Source organism: Pituophis catenifer, unplaced genomic scaffold (genome assembly GCF_029215685.1).
Source record: "Pituophis catenifer annectens isolate HBS135680 unplaced genomic scaffold, rPitCat1.0.hap2 SCAF_2, whole genome shotgun sequence".
Taxonomy (NCBI): Eukaryota; Metazoa; Chordata; class Lepidosauria; order Squamata; family Colubridae; genus Pituophis; species Pituophis catenifer.
Window position 1 is genome coordinate 189,581,730 of NW_027256882.1, and position 17,956 is coordinate 189,599,685.

A 17,956-nucleotide genomic window follows, 5' to 3' on the forward strand; every position below is an offset into this window, starting at 1 on the left:
ACTGTCTGGTTTGGTACAGCAGTCGAAAAGGAAGGTACAGACTTCAACCGATAGTTAAGACTGCAGAAAAAACAACTATAACCAGCCTGCCTTCCAATGAAGGTTCATGAGCCAGAAAGAGGGCTGAGAAAATATCTACAGATCCTTCATATCCTGGATATAAACTGTTTCAACTCCTCCCCTCAGGATGCTGCTATAGGGCACTGCATGCCAAAACAACTAGACACAAAGCTAGTCTTTTCCCCCATGCCATCACTCTGCTAAACACTTAATTCCCACAGCACTATCTTATGCCTAAGGATATTTACCCATGTAGTAGGGCTGTATTACTATTATCCGTCTCATCTTCCCTACTACCTTCTCCTATTGGTGATTCTCCTCTTATGATTATCATTTTGTTGTTTGTATATAGACCTTATGCACAGGAGACAAATTCTTTGTGTGTCCAATCAGATTTGGCCAATAAAATATTCTATATTAATAATTGTTATGAAAATCATCTTTTTAATGTCTAAACTATGAAAGGATAATTTTTAACTTTAGACACAAAAGGCATACCCTCCAAAGTCCAATCAAATTTTATCTCAGACCAATAGATTTTACATGACCTGCATTAATTGATCACTGTTTCTTGCCACTATTAAAAATAGAAAATCTAACATTTTAACCTCATTAGCCACTGATTGTCAACTAACAGAGATCCAGATTGTTAATTTCCCATAGTAATTCACAGTTGATGTCTAAGGGAAAGAAAAACTAAGGAAGATGAATAATTAAAAGGGTATGTGCTTGTGGGATATGCACATATGGGGATGTGTCCAATTCTTGCATTCTATACAGTACTTTGTCTAAAAAAGCCACATTCCTATTCCTCCACAAAGCTAGCTACTCTCATGTCATGTAATGACACAAACTTTGTAACCCTCAACCCACACAAAAATTTTATTCATTTATTTATATATGTTGAGTGTAAAATATAAAAATGTTCCAAAGATTATCCACTCCCAGTGTAAAATTTAGTTTCTTATAAAAAGAGGGAAAGTATAGTTCATAAGTAACACAGATTGTGGCTCATTTATTCATTTACAAAACTTACGTGGCCACTTATTTTATGCATGATAATTCTAGGCAGCTCAGACCAATTGTCCAGAAAACCAAAAAATATAACTTTCTCCCAAAAGACATCACGTTTACAATCACAGCACCACAATATCCTACCAACTCTACATTTGCTGAACTCATTTCCAACTCAGCTCAGTGCTTCAGTAAAAAGGCAGGTTTTCAAAACCCTCCCACAAAGTTAAAAGGGTAGGAGCCCTCTGAGTAGAGGCTATTCCAAAAAGGACAAGGGCACCCATGGAAAAGGTGAGGTTTGCACCTGGAAGGAACTGGAAGTCATGCGGCTTGTGCAACAGCAATGTAACTTGGGAAACTCATGAAATACCCAGAACTGTGTGCACTGCTGCATGCTGGACAGTTGTAACGTCTGAATGGCCAACCTCATGTAGAGCATACTGCAGTAATCCAACAGAGGATGACTAAGGCATGAGCGCCTGAGCAAGTCCTCCTGGACTTGGAAATAGGAAAATCAGCACATGACAAAAACTTGTGCTTGTCACTGTACCTTTATCTGACCTTTACTGTATTTTCCAGCAACAAACCATAATTAGAAATCATAGTTTAGTCTTTAAATATAGGAAGCAACAATGATTGATAAGCAGAACATCTTCAAAGGCTGATTTACTTGTGTCGTTTTTTTCTACCAAATGCGGCTTTCCTGTTGCTATCTGCCTGACAACAGGGGACAATTCTCCACCCTATTAATTCCTCATCAGAACATTTCTTAGGGTAGAGTATCTAGTCTGTAGTTGTTTCAATAGCAGAAAGCTGTTGACCAATGAAACTGTGCAAACTTTTGGATTCAAAGACAAAAATTGCATTGCACATGGCAGCTGCAGAAGGCACTTGCAGATTTGGAAATTTGAACTTACTTAACAATCCTTAATTCAGCAACCATTCAAAGTTATAGTGATGGTACAAATGGTAGTTGTGTTCAGTCTCCCAAGTTATACTTTTTGGAGTACCCCTGCAGTCACATGATAAAAATTCAGACGCTTGGCAAACAGCCCTGCACTTTCAACTGCAGAGGAGCTTCAACTCCTCACACCCACCTATCTCCCTCTTCTCTGCCCCCTTGGCCACGCTACACTCTGCTGCCTCTACTGTCCTGCCCACCGCTGCTCTCCGCTGCCCCAACTGCCTTTGCTCCCACTGCTGAAAAAACACTCCCAGCCTGGCCCTTCATGAAGCAGCTGCTTTCCTTGCAAGAACTTGGGAGGAAGACAAAACCAGTAGAGTGCAGGGCAGCTAAAAGAGCAAAAATGTGAGGGTGGAAGGGAATTAGTGGGAGGAGTTAAAGAGGAGGTGGGTATATGGAAGGCCAGGAAAGGCAGTTGATGACCATGCCAGGCCTTCTTCCCACAAGTTGTGCATAGCAATTTGGGGGGGGGGGGGGCAAGGCCTTGGTTGTACAGTGGTCTAAAGCACCCTGTTATTAAGACCAGCTGCCTGCAATTACTGCAGGTTCGAATCTCGCCAGGCTCAAGGTTGACTCAGCCTTCCATCCTTAGGTAAATTGAGGACCCAGTTGTGGGGGCAATAAGCTGACTTTGTATAAATATACAAAAAGGATGAAGGCTATTGCTTAGCGCACTGTAAGCCGCCCTGAGTCTCCGGAGAAGGGCGGCATATAAATCAAATTTAAAAAAAAAAAAAAAAAAAAGGGCTTGCATGGCCAGCAGCTGCTTCACAAAGGGCCATATCAGGCAAGCATCTTCAGCAGAGGGAGCAGGAAAATTCCAAAAGTCAGCTGGGATGGCACAGAGCAGGAGCCTTGGAGTACAGGTTAATGAGTGCCCTCCAGATTGCAGAATACCTTGCTGCTGGGCTGGGTTGGCTGCAGCTTAGCGCCATACTGTTAGGGGTGGCTAGGATAGCTTCAGCTTTGCACCAGACTGCTATAAGAGTAAGCAGAGGGTCTCTTAGTACTATGCTTGCCTCTACAAACTGCTGAAACCTACAGGCCAGTTCTCCAAGAGCACATCCAACATTTGCTGTCCAGAGCATGCCAGAAGCGCTTCTGAAGAACCGGTCTGCAGGCTTCAGCATGTTGGAAGCTACTGACTCTTTACGAGTCTTTGCAGGAGGAAGGCTGGGCTCAGAGCAAGCAGAAGGTCTGCAGATAGATTCTGCCAAGGCTGGCTTGCCTCTATCCCTCACTGAAGCCTACTGACCAGCTCCCCAGAAGCACTCCAACATGAGATATATTGCATGTACTAGAAGTGCTCCTCAGAGAACTAGTCTGTGGGCTTCAGCATGTTGGAAGTTGCTGGTCCTTAATGAGATGTTAAAAGAGGAAAGCGGCAGCGAGCTGTCTACAGTGTGAGGCAGGCAGTCTAAGCATGCATAGGGGAATGTATGGTGGGCTGAGATTGCTGAAGTAGGGAAGGCATATCGGGAATCTGATGTGGCGGCAATGGCAGCAAGCCCAGCACTGACAGAGTCTCTGGGCTGAGGAGGTGGAAGTAGATAGCGAAGGTCAGGGGGTAGCTGGCAGGCAAGGTTGGCCAGCAGGCAAGGCAGCCAAAAGTGGGGGGGTGGGGGGTGGACAGGTCAGAGCTGAAGCAGAGGCAAGCATGGCAAATCAGGAGAAGCATGTGTCCTGGCCTAATGACTGCAACTGGGACTTATGGAACCACCATGAAGTTTTGTCTAAAAACTGCTTCACCTAGCAATGGAATTTCGATTCCCAACTAGGATTATCAAGCAAGGACTACCTGTAGCTACTTTAAAGATAGGTAGTGTATCTGTACTCCTGCCATTTCAAAATATTTTCTTGCTTCTTTGAATATGAAGTGTTGTACCTAAAACCAAATAATTGATCCAAGGACCTGAATAAGGGTTATCAGCTGCTTTTCTTTAAGACATTTTCTATATCAAAGGTTAAATTTGGCACTGGGAATGCTTTGAAGGTTGCATATGATTGGAATAAGAAAAAAGTGATTGTGAATATATGCTAAATACACTTCCTTGTATCTTTAAAATTTGGCTATTCCCTTTCCTAGCTTACCTGAAAAATAAATCGGACGTTGTCTGGTCTGAACGTCCATTTTCTGAGCGCTGCGACCACAATCCATAGATGGGTTCCATTCCACTTGTCCTGACAGATACAGAGTGGAAAAAAAAAATCTTTCTTCGTGCTGTGGCCACGCCCATCATTCCCATGAACCTTCAGTCTTTTTTGTCACGAAGACGCGGCCACCTGATAAGAAAAGCAGAAACAAGGCAAACCAACTGTATAACAATGAAACAACCCCCAAACTTGAGCAGGAAGCCCTGGGGGGAATGGATTGTGGTCGCAGCGCTCAGAAAATGGACGTTCAGACTAGACAAGGTCCGTTTTCCAGATGCGCTGCTCCCACAATCCATAGATGGGATATACCCAAGCTCAATCTCCCTGGGTGGGAGGCTGACTGCTCCCCAACCCCGGATCAGCCACAACACTTTGTAACACCCTCCTGCCAAATGAAGCCTCAGCCGAAGCGTACGTATCAATTTTGTAATGTCTGATAAAGGGTGATACTGAAGTCCAAGTGGCAGCTCTGCATATATCTAGGACTGATGCCTGGGAGGCCCACGCCGCCATTGTTGCAGCACTGCGCGTGGAGTGTGGCAAAATTTTTCCGGGTAAAGGCCTGGCCTTTAGTTCATACGCAGTCGAAATACAGGCCTTAATCCAACGGCCCACCGTGGGCGCAGAAATCTTCAACCCCATGGAGGCCGGATGAAAGGACACCAACAAGGCCTCTGACCTACGAAAGGGGGCAGTTCGTCCGATGTAATGCTTCAAAGCCCTTCTAATATCCAGTCTATGCCAACGACATTCGTGGTGGTTTTGAGAAGATGGACAGAAGTCTGGTAACACCAGTTCCTGAGTCCGGTGAAATAGAGAGTTCACCTTAGGGGTGAAAGCTGGGTCCAGTCTGAATACCACAGTGTTACAGTGGAAAATGCAAAGGTCCTTCCTAACGGACAAAGCCGATAATTCCGACACCCTCCTCGCAGATGTAACGGCGAGAAGGAAGGCCACCTTAAACGACAGATGCTTGAGGGAGATAGAGCTCAAAGGCTCAAACGGAGGTTCCACTAGTGCCTGTAAAACAAGGGGAAGATCCCAAGAAGGATAACGATGCACTGTCGGTGGACACAAATTAGTTGCACCATGCAGAAAGCCCTTAATCCGAGGATGATGCGATAGGGACGGATAGGGAGGGCAGGAAATGACAGTAGATAACGTGGCGACCTGTGGAAGGTGCCAAACCTTTTCGTAGTCCTGCTCCAAGAAAATCAAGAACCGAGGGAACATCCGCTGAAGTTGGATCAAGATGACGCTCACCACACCACGCACAGAACGCCTTCTAGGATGCCTCATAAATCCTGGACGTTGACGGTCGTCGGGAGGCTTGAATGACTCCTATGACGTCGTCCGACAGGCGATCCCTCCTCATGATGGCCCTCTCAAGTGCCAGACGGTCAACCGGAGCCACTGGGGGTCCGGATGAAAGATTGCACCCTGGCACAGGGAGAGCCGCTGAGGAGGAATCACCCATGGTTGGGAGGCCGACAGTGCCACCAGATCCACGTACCAATGCCTCCGAGGCCAGTTGGGAGCCACCAGAAGGAGTTCTGCGTTTTCGGCCAACAGTTTTTGGACTACTTTGGCGATGAGAGGAATCGGTGGAAACGCATAAAGTAGACCCTCGGACCACGGGCACCTGAGGGCATCGTAACCTTCCGCTCTCGGGTGTGGATACCTTGACATGAAACGTGGAAGTTGCGAGTTCAGATGGGTGGCGAACAAGTCTATCACCGGAGTCCCAAAGTGAGAGGCCAGTTCCAGAAAGAGGGGAGGGTGCAGTTGCCACTCTGCATGATCTATTTGCTCCCTGCTGAGCCAATCCGCTTGTACATTGGCCACCCCCGAGATGTGGTCCGCCTTGATGGACAATAGATGACGTTCCGCCCACCGGAACAACCTCTCCGACTCGATCATTAGCGCCTTCGACTTCTTTCCGCCCTGCCTGTTGACATGCGCTTTGGCAGAAATGTTGTCCGTTAAGACCAACACGTGGGCGCCCTCGAAGGTGGACTGGAAGTGCAGTAGAGCCAATCGAATCGCCCGCAACTCCAGCAGATTGATGTTCTTTCGCTTCTCCTCCGGTGACCAACGGCCCTGCGTCACGAGGTGCAAGAGATGGGCGCCCCAGCCCTGGAGGCTGGCGTCCGACGTCAGGACCAGCCGGTCCGGTTCCAGGAAGCAGTGGCTGCGAGTGATCGCCGGTGAGGTCCACCACCGAAGTGAGAGACGAATCTGCGGAGGCAAATAAACCTTGCGGATTGATGTGCTGTATCCCGACCTCTGAAAAGGAAGAAGGTGCCACTGAAGAGGCCGGTAGTGACTGCGGGCCCATGGAACAATGTCGAACCATGACACCATTTTCCCTAAGACCTGTGGCAGTAGAAGCAAGGGAACGTGCTGTCGACTCAAAACCTGGTTGATGGAGTCCCTGATACTTTGAATCCTGTCGGGGGACAGGAAAACCTGCCCCTGCGTAGAGTCGATTACCGCCCCCAGGTGTAAAATCCGCGTGGAAGGGACCAATTGACTCTTTGGTACGTTTATTGTGAAGCCATGTTGTTGGAACGAATCGATTACACAGGAAATGTCTCTGCGGGCTCGCGTCGGCGAGGTGGACAGTACCAGGATATCGTCCAGGTAGCATAAGACTCGAACGGGGACTGATCGTAGAGAGGCAGCCACCACCGCCACTAACTTTGTGAATGTCCTGGGGGCTGAAGATAGCCCGAAAGGCACTGCACAATACTGATAGTGGTGCCCCACATATTCGAACCGGAGGAAGCGTCGATGGGCCGGGTGGACCGGGACATGGAGGTACGCTTCCCTGAGATCTACCGACTGCAAAAGGTCCCCCCATCTGACACAGTCCAGAATAGAATGAAGCGAATGCATCTTGAACCTGCGGTAACGTACCGACAGGTTCAAGGTCTTTAGGTTGAGTATGCCCCTCCAACCCCCCGAGTTTTTGGGGACCAAAAAGAGTACCGAATAGAAACCGTGTCCCTGATGTTCCAATGGGACCGGTTCTATGGCCTTGATGGACAACAAGTGATGAATTTCGTCCTCCATCAGCGTTCTCTTGTCCGGTGAGGATGGAATTGGGCAATGTAGGAAGCGGTGCGGTGGTTGTCCATCGAATTCGATCAGAAGACATTGAGAAATGGTCCGAAGCACCCAGGTGTCTGACGCCGACACTTCCCATCGACGGGCAAAGTGTCGAAGCCGACCGCCGATGGGAGCGGGGGACTGGGCGTCACTTGCCACGGCGGAAGGGTCTGAACCCGGATCCCCGGGCAGGCTTCCTAGCTGGTGGTTGGTACCTTCCGCGATCTCTGAAGTGCTGTCGATCCTGGAAGCGGTCGCCACCGAATGTGGATGCACGTTGAGAAGCTGGCCCCCCTGGGCCGGAATAGGCCCGAAAGGGCTGTCGTTGAGCATAAGGCAGATAACGACGCTCAGGTCGCCTGTATGAAGAGGGGAGGACTTTCCTCTTGTCCTTATCCTCTATCAACAAGGGATCCAGAGCCATCCCGAACAGCTTTGAACTTTCATACGGAGCAGCCGCTAACTTCCACGTAGCCTTGGTCTCCGCCTTCCAATTGCGGAGCCAAAACAGCCGTCGAGAGGTAACTGTAGAAGCCAGCATACGGGATGCGAATTTCGCCGAGGACAAAGAGGCGTCCGCCGAATATTCGGTTGCAGCTACGATTTTGTTGATGTCTTGGTGCCATCTGGTTTCCTCTGGGGGAAGACGCTCCTGGAGCTGCCTCAGCCATATCAATGTCACCCTGTTAAAGAATGATGTCACCGTGGCTGTTTTGATCGCCCAGGTGGCCGCTTGGTGCGCTTTCTGAAGGATAACTCCGACGTACGGTCTTCCGACTTAAGACCGTCTAAAGCAGTGGTCCCCAACCTTTTTATCGCCGCGGACCAATCAGCCTTTGATAATTTTACCGTGGCCCACTGAGCGCGCGCAGAGGTGGAGGCTTTGGGCCACACGTGCGTACCTGCACGGGGCTCTCTTCCCTGGAGCCTTTGCGTACGGCCCAGGAGCTTTTGCGCACGGCCCAGGAGCTTTTGCGCACGGCCCAGGAGCCTTTGCGCTGCAGCGTTCATGTCCCCCGGCCGCTGCGCGGCCCGGTGCCAGGTACTCCACGGCCTGGCACCGGTCCGCGGACCGGGGGTTGGGGACCACTGGTCTAAAGGGTCTGTAGGTATGGCAGAGGATGTCGAGAGGCTAGCCACAGGTGTATCAATAGATGGCAATGCGAAAATGGCTTCAAGTTCAGGAGCTGCGCAAAATAACTTTTTATCTAGATTGCTCGGAGCCGTGAGAGAACCAGGTTGAGTCCAAGGTGACCGAACCACCTCAGTAAACAATTGAGGGCAAGGAATAAAGTCCTTGTCCGGGGTAGCTAGACGGAATAGAGAGTCATGAGGACCCGCCGTAGTTTGTGTCTCAGAGGTGGCAGAATCTGATCTCTCAAGATTAGTGGCCAAACGAGCCTTGTGTAGCAGCGATTTAAACATCGATGGTTTAAACAGCCCTGTGAAGGTCGGGGTCTCCGGGGGGAGATCCTCCTTGTCAGACTCAACCGGAGAAACGCTCTCAGCTCGAGGAGTGAGGTGGACCTTCGCAGGTGGGGGGGTAGGAGTCGGCAATGGGATGGGTAGCTGTTGCTGGCCAGGAATCACCGCCTGTTGCATACTTGCCGCCAACCCAGAGGACAGGGCGGAAGAAAAGAATGCCTGAAAATCAATCTGGCCCCCCGCCAGACTACCGTCTGCTGTACGAAGACCAGCCGCCATGGGTGTGAAGGTCGCCTCGGGCTGACGGCCTGGAGTGGATGTAGAAGCTGTCGCCCCCACTGAAGACACGTCCGGAAGGGATAAGGATAAGCCCTTGGACAAACCCCACGGTATGCCCGCCATAGCCTGATCGCAGCAAGACTGGGGCTGAGATGTTGCAGCGTTTGATACATCTTGATGATGTGGAGCCAGACAAGGCGAGTGATGATGGGGAGATTGATCCCCTAAAACCAGGGATGCCTGTGCTGCCCTCTTAGCCTTATCACATCTTTTCTCCAATGCCCTGTGGCGCGCAGAGCGTCTTTATCCTGGGCAGAAGAGGACTTTGATGAAGAATGGCCAGCTGATGATGCCCGCTTGCCAGACTTCTGCTTATGGGGCGAAGGAGGTCTGGGCTGGTTGACCTCGGTGTCTGAATCGGATGACAAAAGTGCGTCTGCCATCCTTACAGCTGGTGTAACGTAAAGAGGCTTCTGGCCAAAATACTAGATGGTGCTGTGTCCGTAACAAGCACCACGCCGGAATAACCAGTCACCAGACGCTGTGAGGGCAATTCAAAGTGGGCCGTCAAAATTCCGACTAAGGGGAAACCCCACTTAACTGAGGGACGATCTTGAGTCCCGCTATGCAGGGTCCCGCGCTCCGCTATACAATCGCTGCCTCCCCAGACGACGTGATGTCCAAGGGCGGCAAAAACTTACGCCCGGCGCCGACAGAGAATGGCGTCCGCCTCGGATTCAAAATGGCGACCGCAACTGCTGGGCGGGAAATCGGCGGTCGCAAAACCTCAATCTCGGCAAACGGCGCTCAAACGCCAACAGCGGAGGCGCCTCACTCCGAGGCTGCACAAATAACTAGCAGAGATGGAAAACGTCAGAGCCTGCACGATCCCGTGCAGCAGCTCCGGAGCCGCCCGCTAATTGAGAGCAAGGCAAACAAGGTGCAGAAAAGCACGCTAGCTCACCAGCTGCTTTCCCTCGACACCGGTGGCTAAATAGGCCCCTCGGGTCCGCCCCGTGGGGTCAGAACACCGAACGCTGCAACCAGCAAGATATGGGGGAAGCATGGGGCGGCTTGGAGCCCCAAAGCCGCCTCACACGCCCAGCAGCAGCCCGAATCCTTCTGCTCTCAACCGATGTCAAAAGAATTATTCAAAATTAAATAAAACGCCTAAATTAGCAACTAACGGTACCAATAACACTAGCACGAAGAAACACTGAAGTCTTGTCAGGGACAGAGTGAAAAAAAGACTGAAGGTTCATGGGAATGATGGGCGTGGCCACAGCACGAAGAAAGAATTTTTTTTTTTCACTCTGTATCTGTCAGGACAAGTGGAATGGAACCCATCTATGGATTGTGGGAGCAGCGCATCTGGAAAATGCTCCTCCCGAACCATCAATTAAATACTGTATTTTTCAGAATATAAGACGCACCCCCCCCCTTAAAAGTGAGTGGAAATGTCTGTGCATCTTATACAGCGAATGTTGCAGAAGTCCCACCCACCTGCCGGCCCCCACCCTTCTGCCATTTTCAGCCTCCACACACCCCATTTTTTGCCTCTGCACATCGCGTTTTCAGCTGCTTCCAGGCAGTGGGGATCGCTGCTGCCACGGCCGATCCCCACCAAAAACACAACGCACAGAGGCCAAAAACGGGGTATGCAGAGGCCAAAAATGCGACACACAGAGGCAGCGATTTGTGGCAATGTGCTGTGGCGATCCCGGCAGCCTGGAACAGGTCTAAAACGGACAGTGCGGAGGCCGAAAACGCGGTGGCAGCAATGGGCTGTGGCAATCCCCGCAGCCTGGAACAGTTGATTGGTGGTATTCCGAGAGGCCAATCCAACCGCCAATCCGTTGCTCGTGCTGAATCAGGCTGCAATAACATGCTGAAGCTGACCAGGCTGTTTGCTGCAAGGATGCTAGCCAGATGAATACTGATGGATGCTGGTAGGCAGAGGTAGAATTTTTTTTCTTGTTTTCCTCCCCAAAAACTAATGTACGTCTTATACTCTGGAGCGTCGTATACTCCAAAAAATACGGTACATCAACTATCAAGTTTATTTATAATTGGCTAAGTAAATTGAATTCTAACTGTAAATAAGGGATAGAGAGAGAAAGAAAACAGATTTCAATTAGCATTAGTGGGGTAAAGATAAAAGCAAAATGGCAAACAACAAGCAGTGAGCAACTGGAGACGAACCCAAAGTTTTGAAAACTACATACAGCTTGAAAAAATGATTTATGAACTACTTTTACTTCTTAAGAATGGCTACAGGAAAATCTTTGAGCAGACCAGATTGGAACCACTATGGATAAGGAGAGGATAGGAAATTGGCCACATGTGTTTTGGACAGATTAACTATCTTGCTCACAACCATGTGGAGACACTAAGTTTGCAAACCTCACTTCATAATTATTTTCAGAAATTGCTCATTGACTACTTCTAAGCTATTACACATCACTGGAATGATGTTGAAAACACCAGGTGAGTCTACATTCAATCCTGAATGATACACTAAGGGTTCAGAAAAATTGGAATACTCAATTTTTTACATTTTTATACATGTTAAAACTAATTATAAAGAATAAGCAACTTCTAATGAGAAATAAATTCTGTCTTCATTTTTACAAGACAAAACAAAGTTAATTAATTTCTTTATTTCAAAAACTGGATGCTCGAGGGGACTGTAAGTTTTAAGGAGAGGAAAGATTTACAAACTTGTAAAATGTTGCAAAACCTTCTAACAATGAAAATACTAAAGGAGATTTTTGAAGTCTGAAATCAGAAAATAGTAGTCACGATATCAAAAATGTCAGTAATGATGTTTGCTTCTATGAAGAGACTATGTCCAAAAGATATTACTGAAGAAATGATAAATGTAGAACTTATTTTAGCTGACAAGATATAGATGGGATGAATACCATGTTTCCCCAAAAATAAGACCCAGCAGACTGAGGCAGAGACGCAGGGGGGAGGCAGGCAATCTGGCTGCACCGTGTGGGCCACAGGAAACCTGAGTCTGGGGGCTGGAGTGAAGGGCTGGCCATAGGAGGCTCATCTTCGTGCAGCAGATGGAGGCACAGGCACAGGGCAGAAGGCAGGTGATCCCGATGCACTGCTTGGGCCGCAGGCAAACTGAGAGATGCGAAGACAAGCCTCCCGCCAGCTCCAGTCCAACGACTCTTGGCTTTCCTGCGGCCTGTGCGGCGCATCATGATCGCGTGTCTCCCCCCTGCCTCTGTCTGCTGCTTGGACAGGTAATCAACTCACCTGTACTGCATGGGCTACAGCTTTAGCCAGACACCATTGACTCACTCATGTAAACTGCCTCCTGCGCTGGCCACATCTAACCCCCTTCACTAGAGCTTATTTTTGGGTAGGGCTTATTTTTGGGGAAACACAGTAATAGATTTACAACTGAAAGGCCAAGAGAATGTCTTAGAAAAGGATGTTTCACATCTACAAAAGAAGGCTTTAAAATTTAAAAGGGAAATACAAATGTCAAACCAATAGAGTGACTGGGATAATTCTTTTCTACTAGGTTTATAGAAGTGACTTGTTAAAGTCTTTAAGAACTCTGGAATGAGACAGGAAGAAATGAAGAGAAATCAAATCCTATGACAATATTTGAATGAACTAAAGAATAAGACTCTAAAAGGAAGTAATATAAAGTGAGTTTATTTGATCAAGGTTAAAACAAGATACATTGTTATCTCTGGCAACTTTTATACTTTTGCTGCCACCAGGATTGAAAAGATAATGTTTGTAGAAATTTATAGATAAGAGTTGATACTGGATGAAGAATTAAATGTTTGTAACCTTTGAGGCAATGAAGACTGACTAGCGTCTTTATATATTTCTTTTCTCTTTACTAATATTCTTTTTTTCTTGCATATTTTACTTCTTTATAATCTCTTTTCTTTCTTTTAGTTTGTATTAGATTTTATTACTACAATCAAAATTCTTAATAAAAGAATACATATATATGGAATTGCTACATGAAAACTGTTTCTTTTTGCTGTATCTTGCAAATATAGTTCCAGTTATTGTTTAGGAAAGTGACCCTTAAATGCTGTGTTTGATTCAGATTCTGCACTTTGTTACTAATAAACAAAACAAAAATAAAGTATTAACTGTGAAGTTATCAAATTCTTCACAAGCTATTGCTCCATTTTGATATCATTAATTACTGCCAAGAAATCAGATAATACTTCCAACTTAAATTTCAAGTTGTCAGACATGCTTACTATTTAAAATCATTGATAGAGATCAAAACCTAGAATTCCTGCTTTTTCTCAAGAAACTGAAGCTGCAAATTAACACGCAGGATGCTATCTGAAAAGATGAGTTCCTATGGGTCTTTCTGCCGAAAAACTAAGGAGCTTCAGAATAGAAGGACTGGGGCATGAGTCCTCAAATGTGATGACACATATATCCCAGAGATCACAAACAATTTAAGAATGGAGACTATTTTTTTAAATGACTTAATTATTATAAATATTATATAATAAAAGTATAAATATATTTTAAAAGAATTGCCTTAGTTGTTATATTTAAAAAAATTATAATTTGTTACTCTAACACAAATTAAATCATGTCATAAGCTATTATTAGATGTTGGCATTGACAATTATGTTTAATCGGTTCAAAATCAGTTTCTTCTCGGTTAAAAAAATACTTTTAGACTAAAGTAAAGGTAAAAGGTAAAGTGTCATTTGAGTTTGGTATCATAAACCCGTGACGGCGAACCTATGGTGTGCCAAAAGTGGCATGCAAAGCCATCTCTCTGGGTATGCGAGCCGTTGCCCATTGCTCCTCAGGGTTCCGGCGTGCTGGCCAGCTGGTCTTCATGTGCGCGGGAGCACCAGCCACCTGGTGTTCTGGTTTCTGGCGCGCATGTGCACGCGTAGACCATCTGGCCAGTGCACATGCACATGCTGGAAACTGGGAAATCATCTTCCCGGCATGCACACCGGGTGGCTGTTCATCCGGTTTCACCAGTTGTTCTTCACGTGTGCATGCACGCCAGAAATTGGAACACCAGGTGATAGGTGTGCATGCACGCACCAGAAACCGGAAGAACAGCTGCCTGGCATGCGCACTGAGTGGCTGCAGCACACGTGTGCGCGATCCCGTTTCAGCACTTGGTGCTGAAAAAGTTCGCCAACATTGTCATAAACCATCCATGCAGTTTACGATGCAAAAGAATATGGTACAAAAGTGGGTTGCCACTGCCTTCTTTCACAGTTTTTTTCTTTTTTTACTTTCCTGACTAGTCTCCAACCCTGGAATTCCTCTGCTGTCTTCCTATTCAAGTACAAACCAGATAATCTTATCAGTAGAAGCCAAAGATCTATCTGATATTCAAGAGGTGAGACACTATAACTAACAAGGAATTAGAAATTGAATTGAAAAATTATTCAATTAAAAGTGTAGACTTCAAATTCAGTAACACAAGTTAAACTGATAGTACCTTATGGCAGGTCCAAGCAGACCATTAAGTGGGACTTGGGTCTCAAGCTGATGTGGGATAAATGTATTAATATATCTGCATAGAGTAGACATCATCAAGTTTGAAAATTCTGCTTCTAAATCAACTTGTCAATCCAACAACAACTGACAATAGTCCAATTAAAATATACAGAGGAAATTTGTGAACTTCTACGGCAATGGTGGCTACCAAAAATTGATCAAGATGCACCCCTTTGCATTCTCTTATTTCTTCATTTCTGTGAGAGAGGAAGAATAAGGAAAGAGCCTATATTTGGCTCTCTTGTTGTTACAAATATTATAAATATCAAGAGATATCCTTGACCATTAAATACTATAATTAAAAGCCGTGAAGATTGAACTTGCTGTCTCTACTGCTTATTTTGATAAATGAGTTAATTTCTCCTTTAAACAAGAGAGCATGTGTAAGTTGCCATTTGAGAAAGTGAGAAAACATATCACATACCACAAGCAGTGTCTTATCGTGCTACAAAACTCAGAGCTTGTTTGCAAACATACCATTGTATTTCTCAAATGATAAAAAACAAAAAACTTTTGAAAATCACAGCTACCTTCTGCTAGTTATACAAATCTATTTTCATAAATAAGAAAGATATTTGCGTTCCTTGGAAAATGCCTAATAAAATGACTACAGTGATATCCATGCTGGGAACTCAAAATAAGCAAGATTGCAGACCACTTACGAAGCAACTCCACCCTTTTGTATGTACGTTGACAGTGAAACAGGGCAAGAATTCCATCAGGATGGTTTGTCTGCCACCTGATTTTACCCCCATATTAATGGAATGCAAGGCAACCACAATATCTTAACCATCAACAAAGTTGGAGAGATCTTGATTATCTAAGTCAATAGTCTTCAACTTAATGCCAATGTTTAATAAGATTTGATAGTTGGACAAATGCATTTGTCAGTAAGCAACATATAATAGAAGGGCTCAGTTATCTGTTCTTGTCAGTAAAGACAAAATGAGACCTTATAAATTAAGACAGTATTACATCTGTGTTAATTTTTTTAATGTTGGAAGCTTGAGTAAAAGCACCACTTAATTTTTTAATGAATCTGGAAAAGAATAGCAACAAAGAAAAAATGCATAAATAAATATAGCAATAGCACTTAGACTTATATACCACTTCATAGTGCTTTACAGCCCTCTCTAAGTGGTTTACACAGTCAGCACATTGCCCCCAACAATATGGGTCCTGATTTTACCAACCTCTGAAGAATAGAAGGCTGAGTCAATCTTGAGTCAGTGAGGATTCAACCCCTGGCAGTCAGCAGAATTAGCCTGCAATACTGCATTCTAACCACTGCACCATCACAGCTCTGATTATTAACCAGAGATAATTTAATTTATAAGCCTAGGGCACCTGCCATCTTAGTCAGGTTCTCTGCAAAAGCCCTTGCATGTCTGGCAATGCAGAGGAGGAGTCTGACCTTCATTGATACTCAATGAAACCTAAAAAATACAAGAAATTAATAATCAAAGATATATGCCTATATTTCATTAATAAACATATGCTAACATTGCTTTACATTAATTCCTTGATCTAGCCCTGCCTCATTTTGTAAATTGTCATATTTCTATTTCCGCTTTTTTATTATGGTATCCTGATATCTCTCAAGAACTCCAGATGTACCATCCAGCTAAAAGGTTCCATTTCACTAAACTAACACAAAGTTAGTATTCCTAAACTCAGGCTGTTACAATCTAGTATTTCAGATATTATAGGAAATCATGGGGGAAAAGGGATGTCTAAGCTAATAAAGTATCTACCCATGGAAATAAAGAAGTTTCTAAATAGATGCTATTATTTCAATATTGATGAAAAATATATAATGAATGTAAAGGTTTCTCATAAAGGACTAATATCAAAATTACCTAACTTAGCAATTTAGACAATTGTTTCTTCAGGAGATAAATTTTACTTAGTAATTTTCTTTGGAAAACGTCACTTTGATACTCTTAACAACTTTTTAATTATTGTCTCACCTTCTGTTTTCTATATGTTTCCTTCCATATTAGAAGAGATAGTACTAAGAACATTACATGTGTATTTACCTCTGCCAGCCTGTGGTCTCACCCCCTAGGAACCACTTACAACCCTCGCTGAACTGCCTGTGGATCACCATTGAGCATCCCTCCCCCAGTCACTGAGCCCCCATTGAGCCACCCATGATCCCTGCACACTCCCTCTCCTCTGGGGATTCTCATCTCTTCCCACTTAATGGGGATTCCCCCACACTTGAGATTGCAATTTTGTTGAATAAGGGGGACTTAATTAATCCTCCGAATTCTGATCATCACAAATCCCTGCAGTCACATGATTATGAAACTGCAGTGAGCCACAGTCACATGATCACAATTTCGAATGTTCCTTGCAAACTTGCCAAGCAAGTCAATGGAGAAGCTAGCAGCAAGTCTGAAGTCAGGGTCATATAAGATCCTTGCTTAACAATGCATGTAGTCACATGATATAGAAACCTATGACCATTTCAAAGCCAATTCTACTCCTAACTATCATTGTAACCAAAGGACTACCTGTATTTGCTTTTCTTCCATGAATCTCTTGGTTTGCTCAAAGTGAAACTAAAGGGAGATGAACAATGTTCTTTATGAGGTGTTTCACGCATTTTTTGCTGAAAATGGATAAAAAATGAATTGGTGATTTTGGGATTTGATTAAAAAGACTTGTTTATGAGAAGAAGGGCACCATGATAGATTATTTATGTGGAGCAGTTATGTTTTGTATGATAAAACCCACAAGAAGTCATTTTTAGAGATATTTCTCTTTCACTTTTTATTTTATTCTTTCATATTTCTTTCTTTTTTCTTTTCCTTTTATATTTCCACAGTTTTAATGTCATGAATACAAAAAAGACAAAGCCAGGACAGAAGAAACAGAGAGATAGCAACCCTATGTTGTAGACATTTTCGTTCAAACTGAAGACACTCCCCTCCATCAACACCCACACAAATTCTTCTATGGAGGATTTAAGAGGAGAAATAGATAAGTGATTTCTCCTTCAGCACCAGATTTGATTTTAAAATTACTAATCAAAATGCACCAGGATAGCCTACAAAGTGAGAAAGTAACATACATATATAAGCAGATAAGCCACCAAACAGGTCATCAAAATATGTGATGAAATGAAAGAAAATTATAAAACCTGCAACGTATTTGTTGTTATTGTTAGTTGCAAAGTCGTGTCCGACCCATCGCAACCCCATGGACAACGTTCCTCCAGGCCTTCCTGTCCTCTACCATCCTCTCAAGTCCATTTAAGCTCACGCCTACTGCTTCAGTGACTCCATCCAGCCACCTCGTTCTCTGTCATCCCCTTCTTTTACCCTCAATAGTTGCAATTAAATTCTAATTCCATAAACGGGACATACATTCAGGGAAGTTTTACTATTAGAATATATAAAATGTATA

The 17,956-nt window shown here is 44.9% G+C and overlaps 1 protein-coding gene across 4 annotated transcripts in view; it reads right to left on the reverse strand.

Moving 5' to 3' along the window:
• GSK3B (glycogen synthase kinase 3 beta) overlaps positions 1–17,956 on the reverse strand; it is a 168,002-nt gene that overhangs the window by 139,220 nt on the left and 10,826 nt on the right. The gene's annotated exons all lie outside the window — the stretch shown is intronic.